Consider the following 18,299-nt stretch of genomic DNA (forward strand, 5'->3'; position numbering starts at 1 on the left):
AGAGGTTTACAAAATTATGAGGGGCATGGATAGGGTAAATAGACAAAGTCTTTTCCCTGGGGTTGGGGAGTCCAGAACTAGAGGGCATAGGTTTAGGGTGAGAGGGGAAAGATATAAAAGAGACCTACGGGGCAACCTTTTCAGGCAGAGGGTCGTGTGTGTATGGAATGAGCTGCCAGAGGAAGTGGTGGAGGCTGTTACAATTGCAACATTTAAGAGGCATTTGGGTGAGTATATGAATAAGAAGGGTTTGGAGGGATATGGGCCGGGTGCTGGCAGGTGGGACTAGATTGGGTTGGGATATCTGGTCGGCATGGACGGGTTGGACCGAAGGGTCTGTTTCCATGCTGTACATCTCTATGGCTCTGTGACTCTATGGCTTGCTCTTCACAGAGCTGGCGTTGTCGATAGTCTGATTGGCTGCATTCTGTACCATAATGTCTCTGACTATTTTTCTACCTTTTCAAATGCTGACTAACAATGAACTAATCATTATCATTGGAGGTGTTGACTTTAATCCCTTTGACAGACAAACATAGTGGCAACTCAACAACTTTTAATGGAACATTATCTCAGCTTTAGCATGTCAGTTCCATGATGTGAGATTTTGGGAGAATACCCAGAGACAGATTATTAGTCTATTCGGGGGTTAGAAAAGGTGTCAATTCAGTAGAACTTCATTCAGTCACTAGGTAAGAAAGATAAAATTTATTGGACTGAGTTTCCACCTTTATTAAATATTAAAAAGCAGTTTTCAAATTTGTTATTTTTTTCTGTTAATCCTCCTTTCAAAGAATGTCAGTTAAATGTCAGAATAGCAAAGTAGTTTAATTGATTTTGGTTAGTTATCATTTTTATTGATGGTCATTGTATATTCTCTACCACATAGGGCTGTCAAAGCACTGTTTCATGAAGGAAGTATGGAAAATGCCAAAGGCAGAGAATACAGTTTGGTTAGGGGACTTAATCATTTCCCAAGGTCAGAGTCTCGAGAGTTTTCTTCAAGAGTGGCTCAGTAGCACCACTATAGACCGAGCTGGCTGAGTCCTAAAAAATCCTAAAAATCATTGCTCCTAGTCTGTGGCAAGTTGTATTGGCTACATCCCTAGCTAAGCTATTTGAGTAAAGCTAAACACTGGCATCTATTTTTATTTGATTTGATTTAATTTATTGTAGTCACATGCATCTAAGTACAATGGAAAGTTTTCTTTTGTGAGCAGTACAGACAAATGATAGAAACCAAGAACATTTGGGTCATAGGGTGCTTAGACAGAATGAGGCACACAACGTTACAGCTGTACAGGAGGTGCACAAAAAAAATCAACATGATTTCAAATTAGAGAGGTCCATTCAGCAGTTTAATAACAGCAGGGAAGAAGCTGTTGTTGAACCTGTTGGTGCGAGTGTTCGAGCTTCTGTATCTTCTGCCTGACAGAGATTGGACAGGAGCATTACCATGTTAGAAGGGGTGTTTGATCGTGTTGGTGGCCTTTCCACAGCAACGTGAGGTGTAAATGGAGTCCATGTATGGGAGATTAGCTTCTGTGGTGGTCTGAGTTGTGCACAAAACTTTCTTTAGTTTCTAATGGTCCTGGGCAGAGCAGCTGCCATACCAGGTCATAATGCACCTAGAAAGAATGCTTTCTATAGTGCATCTGTGTTGGGGAAAAGTTAACCAGGTTGGCCTGGAAGCCATCTTCGTAATCCGGCTGAAAAACTATTTTGCTGGCTGTGCACTCCTTACCATGAGGTAATGTGAAAGGCAGGCCTTATCTTCCTAAAGTGTCAGGTTAGTGTTTCCTCCCTTTGATGAATGATCAGTGCAGGCTGTAGAACCAGTCAAGCAGATATAGACTTGTCAATTAGTTCCACTTCCTTCAGAGTTATTGCCATTTCATGGTCATTCAGCTAATTGGGGACATCTCTGCTTAGTGTTAGCAATCTGTGTAAATAGAACAAATGGTGATAACATTTGTTCTGTCCATTTGTGGAATGCATAATAGTGCTTTAGTTTTAACCTCTAATTTAGTACCAACTTGTAAGCATACCAAACTGTGTAATTAATGATCAGTTCCTATCTGCTTTCTCTATATAATCCTGTAGTGTCCTGATGTACTTCGGAATAGCACCGAGCCACAGTTAGGAAGGTGAATTCCCCATGATATATCGTGTAATAAACTAATCATTTCCCAAGGTCAGAGTCTGAGAGTTTTCTTCAACAATCTGTAACCAGTTAACGAGGGTCATTATGGACATGCCGGATTTCCTAAGCTGCCTGAAGAAGAGACATTGTTGTTCCTTCTTGACCATCACATCTATGTGGGAGGTCCAGGACAGAGAGATTATCATCAATCCTAGGAACCTCATGCTCTCGACCCTCTCCAGCTCAGCTTCGTTGATGTAGAATAGTGACATGTTCTCCCCCTTTCTTCCTGAAGGCAATGATTAGTTCTTTTACTTAGCCAACATCAAGAGAGAGATTGTTATTGTTGCAACACAACACCAAGCACTATCTCCTTCCTGTATTCTGACTCAGCTTTGTTTGCTATCCAGCCTAACAGAATAGTGTCATTGGCAAACGTGTAGATAGTGTTGGAATTTGGCTACACAGTCATGGGTGTACATGGAGTACAATGGCTGAGAACGCATTCTTTATGGGCGCCACATTTGAGGATTATCATGAAGGAGGTGCATTTGTCTATTTTCACTGCTTGCAGTCTGTGGGTCAGGAAGTTGAGGATCCAGTTGCAGAGGGTGAAGCTGAGACCTTGGTCTCGAAATTTTGAGATTAGTCTGGTAGGGATTATGGTGTTGAAGGCAGAGTTTAGTTGATGAGTAGGAGCCTGACTTATGTGTCCTTGTTATCTGTATGTTCCAGGAATGAGTGTAGCATTAGGGAACTGGGGTCCATTGTGGACTTGTTTCACCAGCAGGCAAATTACAGGTAATCTAGGTAGACTGAGAGGCTGCCCAGTTGATATGGGCCATGATCAGTATGTATGTGTTCTTCATGGTTATGGAGGTCAGAGCCACTGGGCGATAGTCAATGAGACAAATTGCATTTTGTTTGATACTGAGATGATGGTGATCTTCTTAAAGCAGGTGGGGACTTCAAATTGTAGTAAGAAAAAGTTAAAGATGTCAGTGAATACCCCAGCCAACTGATCCACACAAGATCTAAGTCCACAGCCGGGGACTCCTTCTGGGCCAATCCCTTCTCTTGGGTTTACTGTCAGGAAGGTAAGTCTGATGTCTGCACCAGTGACAGAGCGAACAGGTGCATCTGGGACTTTTGGGGCAGGTGACACTGTGCCTCTGGCATTCTGCTTGAGCCAAACGTAGAAAGCAGGGAGGGATGTGTTTTTGTCCACTATTTTGTTTTGCTTCATTTTGTATCCCATTTTGTTATTCAGGCCTTGCCACAGGTGGCAGGTGTCCACATGGTTAGTTTGGGCCTCTAACTTGGTCCCGTACTGCCTCGTGGCATCTGTGACTGCTTTGCGGGCGTCATCTGGATTTCCTGTATAGGTCTGGGTCATCAGACTTGAATGCCACACTCCTGGTCTTCAGTAGGCAGTGGATTTCCCAGTTCATCCAAGGTTTCTGGTTGAACAACACACCAATTGCCTTCTTTGGCATACAGTCCTCTATGCACTTGCTAATGATATCTGTGATGGTGGTGGCATACTCTATGTTGTCCGCTGAATTCTTGAATATGGTCAAGTCCACTGATTCCAAGCAGTCTCAGAGAAGCTGTTCCACTGCCTATGAACAGCACTATACAATTTTCTGTGAAGGATCCTCCCATTTTCAACTTCTGGGAGGAGAACACAGCATTGTGATCTAATTTTCCAAAGTGCAGACAGGCTATGGAATGGTAGGTGTCTTTAGTTGTGTAGCAGTGGTCAAGGATGTTCGGTCCTCTGGAGAGACAGGAGACTTGGTGGTGATATTTTGACAACTCTGTCTTGAGGTTGGTCTGGTTGAAGTCACTAGCCACAATGATTAAGGCCTCAGGGAATTTTGTTTCTAGAGAATTTGTAGCAGTGTAAATTTCATCCAGAGCATCCTTTACTTTCGAGTGGGATGGTATGTAAACTGCTGTTACAATGCTGGAGATGACATTTCACTGTAAGATACTCACCAGGGTCATCACATCAGAGCACCAGGAAGTGTTGATTAGGCGGCATACCCTACCTCCCCTTTGCCTTACCCGAGGACACCATGCAGTCCATGAGATGCATGGAGAACCCCTCAACCTGCAAAGCACAGCAATGTGGAAGATTGTCTATGCATTTCCTATCCACAGAATGCAGGACACATCCAACTGGCCAATTACTATCTTATGAGTCTATTCTGAATCATCAGTGTAGTGATGAAGGAGTTGATGACAGTGTTGTTAATTAGCAGTTTACTCAGCAATAATCTATTCACAGAGTTCTCATCCCAAACACTTCACTGCCTGCTAATTTCTAGATCCTCCACCTGAATTCCAACAGCCCAGAGTCATCTATATGCTCTTCAATCCTCACTGACTCTCCTACATGTAATCTGTTATTCAGCTGACTGCAGTAGTGCAATCCTAAGGTGGCACTGCAACACTCCTAAGATGGAGCCTACTCCATCTCGTTCAACTAACTGTCTTTTAAACACTCTTCAATAACTGTAACCTATTGAAAACCTTGATTGACACCAAATCCAGAAACATTCATTCCCTCCATTGAGATACACAGTAGCAGGCATACAATATACAAGACATACCGCAAAAAATCACCACAGCTCCTTAAACAGCACCTTCCAAACCCATAACTACTACTATCGAGAAGGACAACAGATGCAGGTGGGAAAACCACCACCTGAAAGTTCTTCTCCAACTCATCTCCATCGCAACATGAAAGTATATTGTTCCTTTATTGTCACGGCGTCAAATTCTTTAACTCTCTTCCTAACAGCATTGTGATTGTATTTCCACCAAATGGACTGTCGCAATTCAAGAAGGCAGTTCACCATCATCTTCTCAAGTGCAAGTGAGCCACCTGTAACTAAGGACAATTAAGAGTCAACCACATTGCCGTGCCAGTCTTTTACCCGCCCTCGATCTCTTTATTTCCAACTGCCATTGGAACATTGACCACCTCAACCTGTCCACCCTCCTCACCCACTCCAAACTCTCACTCTTGTAACACGCAGCCTTCCACTCCTCCTGCTCCAACCCCAACCTCACCATCAGACCAGCAGACAAGTGGGGGTTGCAGTAGTAGTTTGGCACACTGACCTCTACACCGCTGAAGCCAGGCGCCAACTCGAACACAACACCTCTTACTGACCCCTTGACCATGACCTTACCTCCCATCACCAAACCCTCATCTCCCAGACTGTACACAACCTCATCATCTCCGGGGATCTCCCACCCATAGCTTCCACTTTCATAGTTCGGGAACCCCACACTGCCTGGTTCTACCTCCTACCTAAGATCCACAAGCCTGACCATCCCAGCCGACCCATCGTCCCAGCCTGCTCGTGCCTCACCGAATTCATCTCCACATACCTTTGATACTATCCTATTCGTCCCAGTCCAGGAGCTCTCCACATACGTTCAGGACATCTCCCACCCCCTCCACCTCCAAGACCTTCATTTCCCTGGCACCCAACGCTTTATCTCATCATGGATATCTAGTCCCTTTACACCTCAATCCACCCAGATGAGGGCCTCCAAGCCCTCTGTTTCTTCCTCTCCTGATGTCTCCACCAGTACCGTTCCATTGACTCTCTCATTCATTTGGCTGAACTGGTCCTCTTAATAATTTCTCCTTTGAATCCTCCCGCTACCTCCAGATGAAAGGGGTAGCCATGGGCACCCACATGGGCCCCAGCTCTGCCTGTCTCTTTGTCAGTTATGTGGAACAGTCCATCTTCCGTAGTTACACCGGCATCATTCCCCACCTTTTCCTCTGCTACATTGATGACTGTATTGGGTCCACCTTGTGGAGGTTGAACAGTTCATTAACTTCACCAACACATTCCACCCCGACCTGAAGTTCACCTGGACCATCTCACACACCTTCCTCCCTTTCCTGGACCTCTCCATCTCCATCCCTGGAGACCGACTCAACACTGACATCTTCTACAAACCCACAGCTACATGGACTACACCTCCTCCCACCCTGCCTCCTGTTAAAATACTATCCTTTATTCCCATTGCACCTGCTCACAGGAGGACCAGTTCCACCACAGAACACACCAGATGGCCTCCTTCTTTAAGGACCGCAATTTCCTCATCCATGTGGTCGATGATGCCCTCCAGCGCATCTCATCCACTTCTTGCACCTCCGCCCTCGAACCCCACCCCTCCAAACACAATAAGGGCAGAACCCCCACCCCTGGTCCTCCCCTTCCACCCCACCGACCTCCGTATACATTGCATCATCCGCCGCCATTTCTGCCACCTACAAATGGATCCCACCACCAGAGATATAATTCTCTCCCCACCCCTATCCGCTTTCCACAAGGACCATTCCCTCCACTACTCCTTTGTCAGGTCCACACACCCCCACCAACCCACCCTCCCCTCCCAGCACCTTCCCCTGCCACCGCAGGAATTGCGAAACCTGGGCCCACATCTCCACCCCCAAGGCCCCAATGGAGCCTTCTACATCCAAAGTTTCACCTGCACTTCCACGTGTCATTTACTGTATCCGTTGCTCCTGATGCGGTCTCCTTTACATTGGGGAGGCAGAACGCCTACTCATAAGAGTGCTTCAGAGGACATCTCCAGGACATCCACACCAACCAACCCAACTGCCCTGTGGCCGAACACTTCAACTCCCTCTACCACTCCACCAAGGACATGCAGGACCTGAGCCTCCTTTGTCGCCTTTCTCTAACCACCCAACACCTGGAGGAAGAACGCCTCATCTTCCCCCAGGCACCCTCCAACCTCCATGGCAACAATGTGGATTTCACCAGTTTTCTCATTTCCCCTCCACCCACCTTATCCCCGTTTCAACCTTTCAACTCGGCACTGCCCTCATGACCTGTCCATCTTCCTTCCCACCTATATGCTCCACCCTCCTCTCTGACCTATCACCATTACCCTCACCTCCATCTACCTATCACACTCTCAGCTACCTTCCCCCAGCCCTACCCCTCTCCCATTTATCTCACCACACACTCAGCTCACAGCCTCATTCCTGATGAACAGCTTATGCCCCCGAAACGTCGATTCTCCTCTCCTCGGATGCTGCCTGATCACCTGTGTTTTTCGAGCACCACACTCTCAACTCTAATTAGATTTATATTACATTACAGTAATAAGTCCAACAAGTCCACACCAACCCGCCGAAGCGCAACCCACCCATACCCCTACATTTACCCCTTACCTAACACTACAGGCAATTTAGCATGGCATTTAGCATGGCCAATTCACCTGACCTGCACATCTTTGGACTGTGGGAGGAAACCAGAGCACCCGGAGGAAACCCACGCAGACACGGGGAGAATGTGCAAACTCCACACAGTCAGTCGCCTGAGGCGGGAATTGAACCCGGGTCTCCGGCACTGTGAGGCAGCAGTGCTAACCACTGTGCCACTGTGCCGCCCACTAATCTCCAGCATCTGCAGTCCTCACTCTCACCAAATTGTTCTGGGCCAAGAGACCAGGTAGGAAGAGCGGGATTTCTTCCTGAAGGATATTAATTAAACAGAAGTTCTTATGACAATCCAGTAATTTTGCAATCATTACTAATGAGACTAGCATTTTATTCCAGATTTATTCATTAATAGAATTTAACTTGTCCCAGTTTTCATAATTGAAAACATTTTCAAAATTGAAAATGGAATTTGATCTTATGAGTCTGGAATATTGATCAAGGTCTGTGGATCCAATAGTCCAGTAACATTACCATTACACTACAGTTCTTCCCTTATCCCATTAGTTACTTTAAAATGTTCATAGAATATGCAACATTTCATCAAGCATAATTTATCAAAAAGATTGACCAGAAACCCAAATAATGAATGCTAATTGTTTTGTTGTTAATATATGTCTGTAAGAAGTAATACAAGACATGATTCTTACAGACATTTCTACCTGTTAGGACCATCTTATAATAAGATGGTAACATTGTCAACTAAATGACAAACCAGACAACTGGAAAGCTAACATTGCATGTGATCAAAGGAATGCAATACCAAGTTTACCAATTCATCTTCTTCCCCTTTGCCATTGAATCAGCCAGTTGTTAATACTTCATGCTTAATAATAGTAGTCGGGGTAATTTTGTGCTGTTGGACCTCACCTGCAAGGAATTGCACTCAGACTGTCCAAACTCATTACACTAGAGCTGCTACATCACATTCATCTAAACTGGATTAAAGCCTATATGACAGCAGTGAACTCATTTCATCATCAACTGTCAGCATATATTTAATCACAGAGCTGGAAAAGGCAGAAGACTGCACAGCATGGCCATGGAGGGATCCGGCCATTCAAGTTAATTCTACATGATCTTAAATACGTTATAAAATGCACTGTTTTTATTAGGCAAAACTAGGTTTCACTCAATAGTCCAATGTTTCAATTGACAAAGTTGAAGTTCCACACAAAAAAAATTAACTTTATTTGCTTTGTGGATTGGTTTTTCCTATTATCAAGGTAGATTTGCGTGAACTACTTAATTAGTCATTTTAATGTTGGGCCGAAGGGCCGGTTTCCAGACTGTGGGGATTCTATAATTCCAAATTCTAATTCTACAGTTTTCAAACACGTGGCAAAGAATCTCAGTCTGCCAAGATGATGGGTTCCTATTGGGGCAACAGGTTCAAACAGCTGAAAATCTTAGTGGTAAGGAATCCACCAGATTCCATATTAAATCAGCAAGCAGGGAACTCTTGGAAAAGTCAACTTGACTTTTAAATACATTAAATGCCCTTCAACAGTGGTTTTAGCCTATGGCTTTTACTGCTCAGAAGGAGATGTCATGTGTCTGCAGGGATCAGAATGAATGACTGAAGATCCCAGATGTATTAGGCAAGAGACGCAGTGCAGAAGAATATTGTGAAAGTCAGAATATGGTGAACACCTAAAAATGTTACGTCCTGTCATACCCTCTTGAGCTTTTGGATCCTATTGATGTGAAGTCTCCATTTGTTTTTAAATATTTTGATTGAAACAAAGTTTTCTTTACAAAATAAAACTATAAAAATATGAAAATAACAAAATCAACTAGGCCGCACAGTGGCTCAGTGGTTAGCATTGCTGCCTCACAGCGCCAGGGACCCGGGTGCAATTCCAGACTCAGGCGACTGTGTGGAGTTTGCACATTCTCCCCGTGTCTGCGTGGGTTTCCTCCGGGTGCTCTGGTTTCCTCCCAGAATCCAAAGACGTGCAGGTCAGATGAATTGGCCAGATAAATTGCCCATAGTGTTAGGTGCATTAATCAGAGGGAAATGGGTCTGGGTGGGTTACTCTTTGGAGAGTTGGTGTGGACTTCTTGGGCTGAGCGGCCTGTTTCCACACTGTAGGGAATCTAATCTTATCAAATAAACAATAAACCAACTACTATACTACTCTACAAAAGAACTAACAACTACACTCATTACACATCAATAAATAAAGTAAATAAATAACATCGCTCAGTGTAACAAAACCTCAGCTCTCAACCTTCGAGGGCATCAATTATTAAATCCACGCCTCTCAGGACATTAGGCTTATTCAACCAAACCACCATGGCTAGACAAAAGTCTTGATTAAATAATTTAAAAAGGGCTGCTACGTCTTATAAAAATTATCCGTTTTCTGGTGCACCATGTTTGTAAGAAAGTCCAAAGGAATGTGTTTGATAATTAACTTATGCCACCCCGACAGACCCAAAGGGTTCTCAGACACCCAACACATCAGAATGTTCTTCCTCATACAAAAAGTGAGGATGCTGAAAAGCTTTTTCCTATGTACATCTAAGGGAGATAAATTCGTCAAACCCAGGAGAGGAAAATCCGGGTTCACCTCAACTTCGGTCCCCAGTACCCCCACTATTACTCCTGCCACAGTGCTCCAGTACATATGGAGCCTCTAGCAGGACCGCAAACAATGAGTGAGGGTACCTGTATTTCTTTTACATTTGGGGCACATTGAAGACAAACCCTGCTTAAATTTTGCAAGATGATCTGGGGCCAGATGAGCCCTATGAAGAATCTTTAACTGCATAGCATGGGTCCTATTACATATTGAAATCTTCCTCGCATTCTCACAAATGTCCTCCCAAGTTTCCGGAGTGATCTCCATCCCTAACTCTCTCTCCCAGAATCCCCTAATCGCTCAATGTCACCCGAGGAACCTCCCCCAACAAATGATAGAGAGTACTTACTGAAAAAGTGTACTGTTAGCCTGAAGAACCCTCTTTTACGTATCAGATCTATAACATACAGTCAGAGGTGTAGTCTCTTTTTGGATAAAATCTCTGATCTGAGAAAAAAGGAAGAGGTCCCTACACGATAATCCATACTTACGAGTTATTTGATCAAATAACATTAACATTTCCTCTTCAAACAGGTCACCCAAGCAAGAGACTCCCCTATCTGCCCAGGACTTAAACCCAGGATCCATTGCCCCTGACCAGAAACCTGGCATACCAAGTTTCCATCTTTAAGGGACAACAAATCTCCTCTTGGTTGGGGAGGCTATCTTCTCCCTCATGTCCTTGGGAGAGAGTGTTTGCCTCACTGCAGTTTCAGTTACTATAGCATGACTTTCAGGTAAAAATGAGAGGCCTGCAGAGCAAGCTTCCTGGTTTCTTGTCCATTGTTGTGTTGCTGCAACTCCAAACTTTCAAGTGCTGTTGAGTCCTTGTAACCCATGTCATGGTCCCTTCAATGTGAAATCCTTCCTTTGACAGAATGGAGGCATCATGCAGGATATTAATTTGGTTAAATGAAAATCTGTTCATTTGCCATTCAGATTCCTTATCTGCTAATAGTTCTGCTGTTCCAAGGCATTGAATTCTGACAATTATACCCTGTATTTATGTTTCTCCAGTCTTTCTGGAATTTGAAAAGTGATTTTATAGGTGTCTTGATGTGTTACAATTTAATGGTAGTGTGCATGAAATAGAGATCAAAATTAGACTTGGTAAGAGTTTGGGGTAAACCACTGGGTTTCCTGGTCATACTCAATGGTAGAGGGTGATATACCTAAGTTCTCAATATAAACTGTGAGCTCAAGAAAGGTCTACAGTCATTTTAAATTTAGAGCCATTGAGTTATAGAGACATACAGCACAGAAGCAGTCCCTTCGGTCCAACTCGTCCATGCCAACTAGATATCCTAATCTAATGTGGTCCATTTGCCAGCATTTGGCCCATATCCCTCTAATTCCAGCAGCTTGGCCTTAATCACCTTTTGTAAAACCCCCAAAGTCACTTCTTCCACCCCTAGAAAAGTCTTGGTGACTGAAGGACCCATTGCTATCAGAAACACTGTTCAAACCAACCAAATCGACACCCAGAACAAAAGACACTAACGCCTGCCACTTGCAGAGTCCAACAACCCTAAAGCCAATTTGGAACTGTAGAGCATGTTCTGCAAAGAGCCCCCCATTCTGTAATGGACTAGGCTGGACCCCCTCAAAACATGTTAAGAAACAGCCCAGACCCTAACTTTATTAGTTGTCTTAAGCAGGTGTAACACAGATATTCTAGGAGTGATGCAGCTGGCCCAACCACTTAATTTAAAACAAAACAGAAATTATTTGCAAGATTACCGAAAGAAGCACAAATAAAAGAGAACAGAATATAGAATAACTTAATCTTTCTGAAAACCCAACAGACTATCCCAACTTAATGATGCTGTTCCAACTTCCTGCAACAATCCCCATAAATACCCCTTGGCAAAAAAAGGTAAAATCAAACACAGGGTCCTACAGGAGACAGAGATGGCAGAGACATTCAGCATGGACACCACCTTCCATGTAGCTGTTTCTCAGGCAAAACTGACTGCCGGTTAGTGAGTTGAGAAGACTTGTAGCTCAGGTTGAGGTTCTGGATGTAAATTTTTTCGCTGAGCTGGAAGGTTCATTTTCAGACATTTCGTCACCATACTAGGTAATATCAATGAGCCTCCGGTGAAGCGCTGGTGTTATGTTTCATTTTTTGTTTATGTGTTTAGGCTTTTTTGATTTGGTGATGTCATTTCTTGTTTTTTTCGGAAATGACTGCAGACTACTTCGACCTCTTGGCATCATGGTAGCCCACAAACCCACCAAAATACTAAAACAGAAGCTAATGAACTTAAAAGACCCTATACAGACAACAAACAAAACAAATACCTGTAAGAACTGTAACAAACACTACATTGGACAAACAGGCAGAAAACCAGCCACCAGGATCCATGAACATCAAGTAGACTCAAAAAGACATGACCCACTATCACTAGTATCCTTACATACAGATGAGGAAGGACACCACTTTGACTAGGATAACACATACATCCTGGGACAAGCCAAACAGGTACACGCACGAGAATTCCTAGAATCATGGCATTCCAACTGGAACTCTATCAATAAACACATTGATTTAGACCCCATCAACCACCCTCTGAGAAAAAGAACAGGAAATGCCATCAACACAGGGAATTGCATCACTAACAGGAAATGACACCACCAAACCAAGGAAACCTAAAACACAAATAGAAAGCAGGTCATAATACCAGTGCTTCACCAGAGGCTTGCTGATGACTTAGTATGGTGACGGAACATCTGAAAACAAACCTTCCAAAGCAAACTTGGATACAGGACTGACTGCCTGTTTTAAGGAACAGCCAGACTGCTAAAACCAAACCAAACCAGAATAAAGCTGAGCTGGGAGAACTGGCCACTCTCCTTTCATTGTACAAGTTTTTTAAAAAAATCCTTGAAAGCATTCTCAAGTACTGAAACCCAGATTTTTCAGAATTGCTGCTTTTACAACCTCCCTGAAAGAAAAAGCCAAGGACAGCATACTCTTGTTAAAGGAGCAGCTTCATCACAAATTGCATAGTATGACTTTCCTGAAAGTGTTCATGCTGAATTGTGTAATCTGAGCTCACTAAAGCCCAAATTTTATAGTCATTACATCGAATGTTTATGTATTCTGATGTTTAAATTAACCAAATAAATTTGAACTGGAAAGCAGTTAACACTTATGACTGCATGGGATGAACTGCAACTTCAGTATCCAATGCTGCCTCAAGCTGAATTTCTGATCTCGTATCCTGTACATCACCAAAATTGTGCCAATTTTGACTCTTTTCAACATTCAAATCCCCCAACATAGTAATTTTAAATTTTCTATACTCTGTTCAGTTCACTCCATTGTCATACCCATTCCTATCTTTGCAACATCCTGCCACACACTACAACTCTGTTTCTCGGATTTCTGATGCTTCCACCTCCTTTTGTCCCTCCATTGATAGGTGTACTGTTAAATGTTTAGATCCCATATTCTGGATTTCCCTACCAAAACCATTCCATTTCTTCACTTCCATTTACTCACTTAAAACCTTAAGTTAGATTAGATTCCCTACAGTGTGGAAACAGGCCCTTCGGCCCAACAAATCCACACTGACCCTCCAAAGAGTAACTCACCCCACTCTGACTAATGCACCTAACAACTATGGATAATTTAACATGACCAATTCACCTAACCTGCACATCTTTAGAATGTGGGAGGAAACCGGAATACCCTGAGGAAACCCATGCAGACACAGGGAGAATGTGCAAACTCCACACAGTCAGTCGTCCAAGGCTGGAATCGAACCTGGGATCCTAGCGCTGTGAGGCAGCAGTGCTAACCACTGAGCCACCATGCCACCCTAAGAGACTATTTTATTCAGCAAGCTTTAAGTCAACATTTCTAATGCCTTGACATTTGGCTTATTGTCTATTCTTCATTGACTGTGACTCTGAAATATATTGAAATGTTTTTCTTTATTAAACATGGAAGATATTTGGGAAGCACAGATGAATTTGGACCAAATTGTTCTTAAAATTGCAATCACTGGAGTTTTCCACTCCTGATAACTCAGTCTATTGTGGTCTAATTGATAGAGATTGCATGTTAAATTATCAGCTGCCTAATTGGTATATTGTGCAGTTTCCACTATTGTAGAAAATGAATTATAAAGACCTTGATACTTTTTACCCAATAATTTTTGTTTCTAAAAGTATTATGTAAGTGCAAGATGTGTATCATCATGACTATCTTGGATGGCAAAACTTAAATGTTCAGCTCATAACTATTAAAATTAAAGTATTCACATTGTCAGCAATCACCACAATTTATACACATGGTGCAATATTGTTCTTTACCTTTAGGTTTTATTCTGAGTGTAACTTTAAATATTCTGGTCTTAAGAATTTAACACAGCAGCAAATTAGAAATTAATACAGCATTTTGTACTTTTTAAAAATGACATATAACAGCAAACTACAAGATCATCAAACAAATGAAATATTGGATAGTCTGACATGCAGGGGTAAAAGGATTCTGCTGGTCGGAGTGACCCCTAGTAGACAGCAGAAAGGTTGTTGTGGTTATTGGTGGCCAGTCATCTTAATCCCAGGACATTTTCCTGAGCAACTCCTCAAGCAATGGCCAGGGTCCAACTGTGTTCAGCTGCTTTATCAATGACCTTCCCCTCTATCATAAAATTAGAATTGCTCTGCAATTCAGTAAGACCATGACTAATCTGACTAACCTCAATTCCACATTCCTGCCTACCTATGATCATCTTCCACTGCTTGCTTACCAAGCATCTCTCCCCTGTGTATTTTAATATTCAAAGACTACTTCTACCATCTTTTCAGGGTAAGAGTCCCCATAAACTTATGATCATCTGCATGAAAAATATATTGCGTCATCTGTTTTAAATAGGTAAACCCTTATTTTTAAACAATGATTCCTAGTTCTTGATTCTGCCATCCAACCCATCACAACCCCCCCCCCCCCCCCTAGATTTTGTATCTTTCAATCAAGTTACTTGGCATTCTCCTAAAACTCTAGTGCATGCAAGCCTGTCTTGTCTAATCTTTCTTCATAAGAAAACCTACCCCTTCCATATATTAATCTGAAACTTTCTTTGAAATGCTTCCAGTGCATTTATATCATTCTTTAAATAAGATGACCGATATTGTACATAATATTCCCAATGTGGTCTGTACTGCATAAGCTCTACTTTTATATTCTGTTCTCCTCTGAATAATCGATAACATTTTATTAGTTTGCCTTTACTAATTATTTGCTGTATTTGAACACTAGCCTTTGTGATTCACAGACAGTGACACCCAGATAACTGCATCTCAAAGCACAGTGGCTCAGTGGTTAGAACTGCTGCCTCACAGCACTAGGTACTCCGGTTTGATTGCAGCCTCAGGTGACTGTGCAAGGTTCACACAGACCTTCTCCCTGTGTCTGAATGGGTTTCTGCCAGATGCTCCAGTTTCCTCCCACAGTCCAAAAGATGAGCAGATTAAACAGATTGACCGTGCTAAACTATCCATAATGACATGGGATGTGCAAACTAGATTAGCCATGGTAAATGCGGGGTTATGGGGATTGGGTAGGGAACTGGAGTGCTGTTTGGAGGGTCAGTGAAGAGCTGATGGGCAAAACAGACTCTTTCTACATTGCAGGGGTGCTATGAAGAGTTCTGCAAATCTCTCACCATTTAGATAGTACATTTAGATAAATCTCAAAAGTCGCTAAGATAGTACACTTTTTAAAAAAATTCTCACTACCTAAACTGCTAATTTCACATTTTCTTACAGTGTGCTCCATTTGACAGATCTTTGTCCACTCATTTAAACATCAATATCTTTATGAAGTTTCTTTATGTCCTCTTCACAAGTTACTTTCGTATGTATCTTCATGTCATCAGCTAATTTGGCAACAGTATCTCTGTCCGTTCCATAAAGATCAGTACTGGAATCCTTATTGTTTGTTTTTTTCTAGATATTCATTCATATAGATGAAAATGTAGGGGGGAAATGTGAATCTATGAATATCAACAGTGCTACTTTATCAGTCAAACACCTGAAGGAATTTGTAGCCAATGTCTGTTTGAAGGAATAAATGAGACAAACATGCCTATTCTTTCCATCACATGTAATTCCTGAAATCACCTATTGAATTCATCTGCTAACTTCTTTAGGTATGCACAGAAGTTTCCTGAGTGGAACCATTTTTCTTTGTCTCTGATTTTTTTTTCTTGTATTATTTTCTCCAGACAGTTGCAGCATTTTATTTTTCGTAATCATTACTTTTTAAAGAGGAATGCTTTGAGAAAGACAGAGGTTTTTGCTGCTGTAAAAGGTAGCATGCCATTAATGAGGTTTGGGCCATGCATTCTTTGGAATGACACAAAAATAGATATGACTACACCAAATGATAATGTGTCTTTTTGATGCAGTTAGTAACTGACTACCAAAAGCTCATGAAGTTGTTGATCATTGGTTTGGTTGTTTGGGGAAAGTATCTTGCAAATGAAACAGAATACAGTGGATCATTTTATTTGAAAGATAAAATGCTTAATGTCCAAAATCCTGAAGGGAATTTTCTTTATAGCTTGGTTCTGCAGTTTTTCAAAGCATACGGAATATTTGATCTACGGTGGAAAATTACTTTAAACACAAATAATGTAAAACTGTTTGAGGATAATAATTAAAATATAGGATAGATCTTCAGTTAGCTATTTTCCAGAAATGTAGCAACATCTGCCCTAGTTTTGGACTACTTTGAGCAAATAATTCCCTGAACAAACAGTTGCTTTGAGATTTCTTTCCAAAATCTCAAACTGCATGGTGCAGAAATGTTATACTTTAATCTTTAATCAAGATGCTGTGGTAAATCTTGTAGTTTGGATGCATGTTATGTTAGATTATATAGTGGATTAAATAGTCCATATAATTTTCATATAGTCTTTGTAACTGTTATGGTATACTTAGTTTAAATTATCCCAATAAACGCCCCACAGAAATGATTATTTTATATTTTATTTATGCACAAATAAGCAGGTCTTTTTTCTATGTAATGAGTAAAAATGATTTGAGAAACATACATCACATTCTACCATTGGTAAACATGAAGTTCTCACTTTCCTGTTTCACACATTGACATATTTCTTGATAACTAGCTTCAGAAAAATGCAAGGGAAGAAAATAGGTAGAGGAAGAAATAAAGGCATCTTTGTATTCTTTGATTTTAAAAATCAGGATTCAACTGGAATCATTGTTGCCTAGCAACATACCAGTGGGATTTCTTAGTTATGCCAGACAGCTTTCCAACCACAAGCAGAATTTGTGATTTATATCCCCAATTATTAAGTCTTCATGCTGCATTCCAGTCAACAATATCAGGATTTGAGGCTTTTACAGATACTGTTTAAAAATCTATGGTGGGTATTTTACTCCACACCTGACTTGTAATATATATAGTCACTTATCACTGGCTTTCATTAATAAAACAGTCCCTAATAGAAATAGATTTTTACATTCTGCACCTTCCTGTCATCATATGCAGTAGAAAGCTAGTTTAAAAGAAAAATCACTTGGCCTCTGGAACAAGAATAATGAAAATTTGTCAAAGATCAGCTATTACATTATCTCAGGAGTTGTTACTGCCCTTCTCCTTTATTCTAGAGTGGTGGGATGCATGTTCCCCATAGGCAAGCTTTAAAATCTTGGCAGTGCCATAGGTTGGAAGCTCACAGAAGAGCTAAAAGCAAGTCTTTCTTATAAAGAAAGAGAAGAGATAATGAAGGAAGAACTTTTCTATCTTAGACCTTTTAATATCCAGTTTGCTAGTATTGATAATGGAGCACAATTCAACTTAAATATAGAAGAATGAGAGACACAGCATTAGTGTGAAGGTCCACATGGGAAACTTTGTACTTAATTATATTTGCAAAACCTGCTCAACTCTATTATGTATTTAATTTAAAATGTATAGTTCTATGACTGATATATTAAAAATCTTGACTATAACATGCATCTTTTGCATGTGTTATCCTGTCAGGGATCACACATTGTTGATGAACAGGAAGGTTGTGCAGTTGACAATGAGGAAACAGTAGTCAACATTCATTACACTATAGCTGCCCACAGATGTGTCATGGATTTTTGTTTGGCAACTTCTGCTAATTAGAAATATACATCAGAATAGTAACCTCTAATGGGGCTCAGGAACCTGTGAGCAGGACAACCATCAGTGCGACCCCACAACTAATTAGATTGAAAAATCCACACAGAGACAGGCCAGAATTTTCTCAGTCCT

General features: G+C 41.6%; 1 protein-coding gene across 10 annotated transcripts in view; it reads left to right on the forward strand.

Moving 5' to 3' along the window:
- ttll11 (tubulin tyrosine ligase-like family, member 11) overlaps positions 1-18,299 on the forward strand; it is a 217,538-nt gene that overhangs the window by 155,070 nt on the left and 44,169 nt on the right. The window lies entirely within an intron of this gene.

This window comes from Chiloscyllium plagiosum, chromosome 30, assembly GCF_004010195.1.
Source record: "Chiloscyllium plagiosum isolate BGI_BamShark_2017 chromosome 30, ASM401019v2, whole genome shotgun sequence".
In the NCBI taxonomy this organism is placed as follows: Eukaryota; Metazoa; Chordata; class Chondrichthyes; order Orectolobiformes; family Hemiscylliidae; genus Chiloscyllium; species Chiloscyllium plagiosum.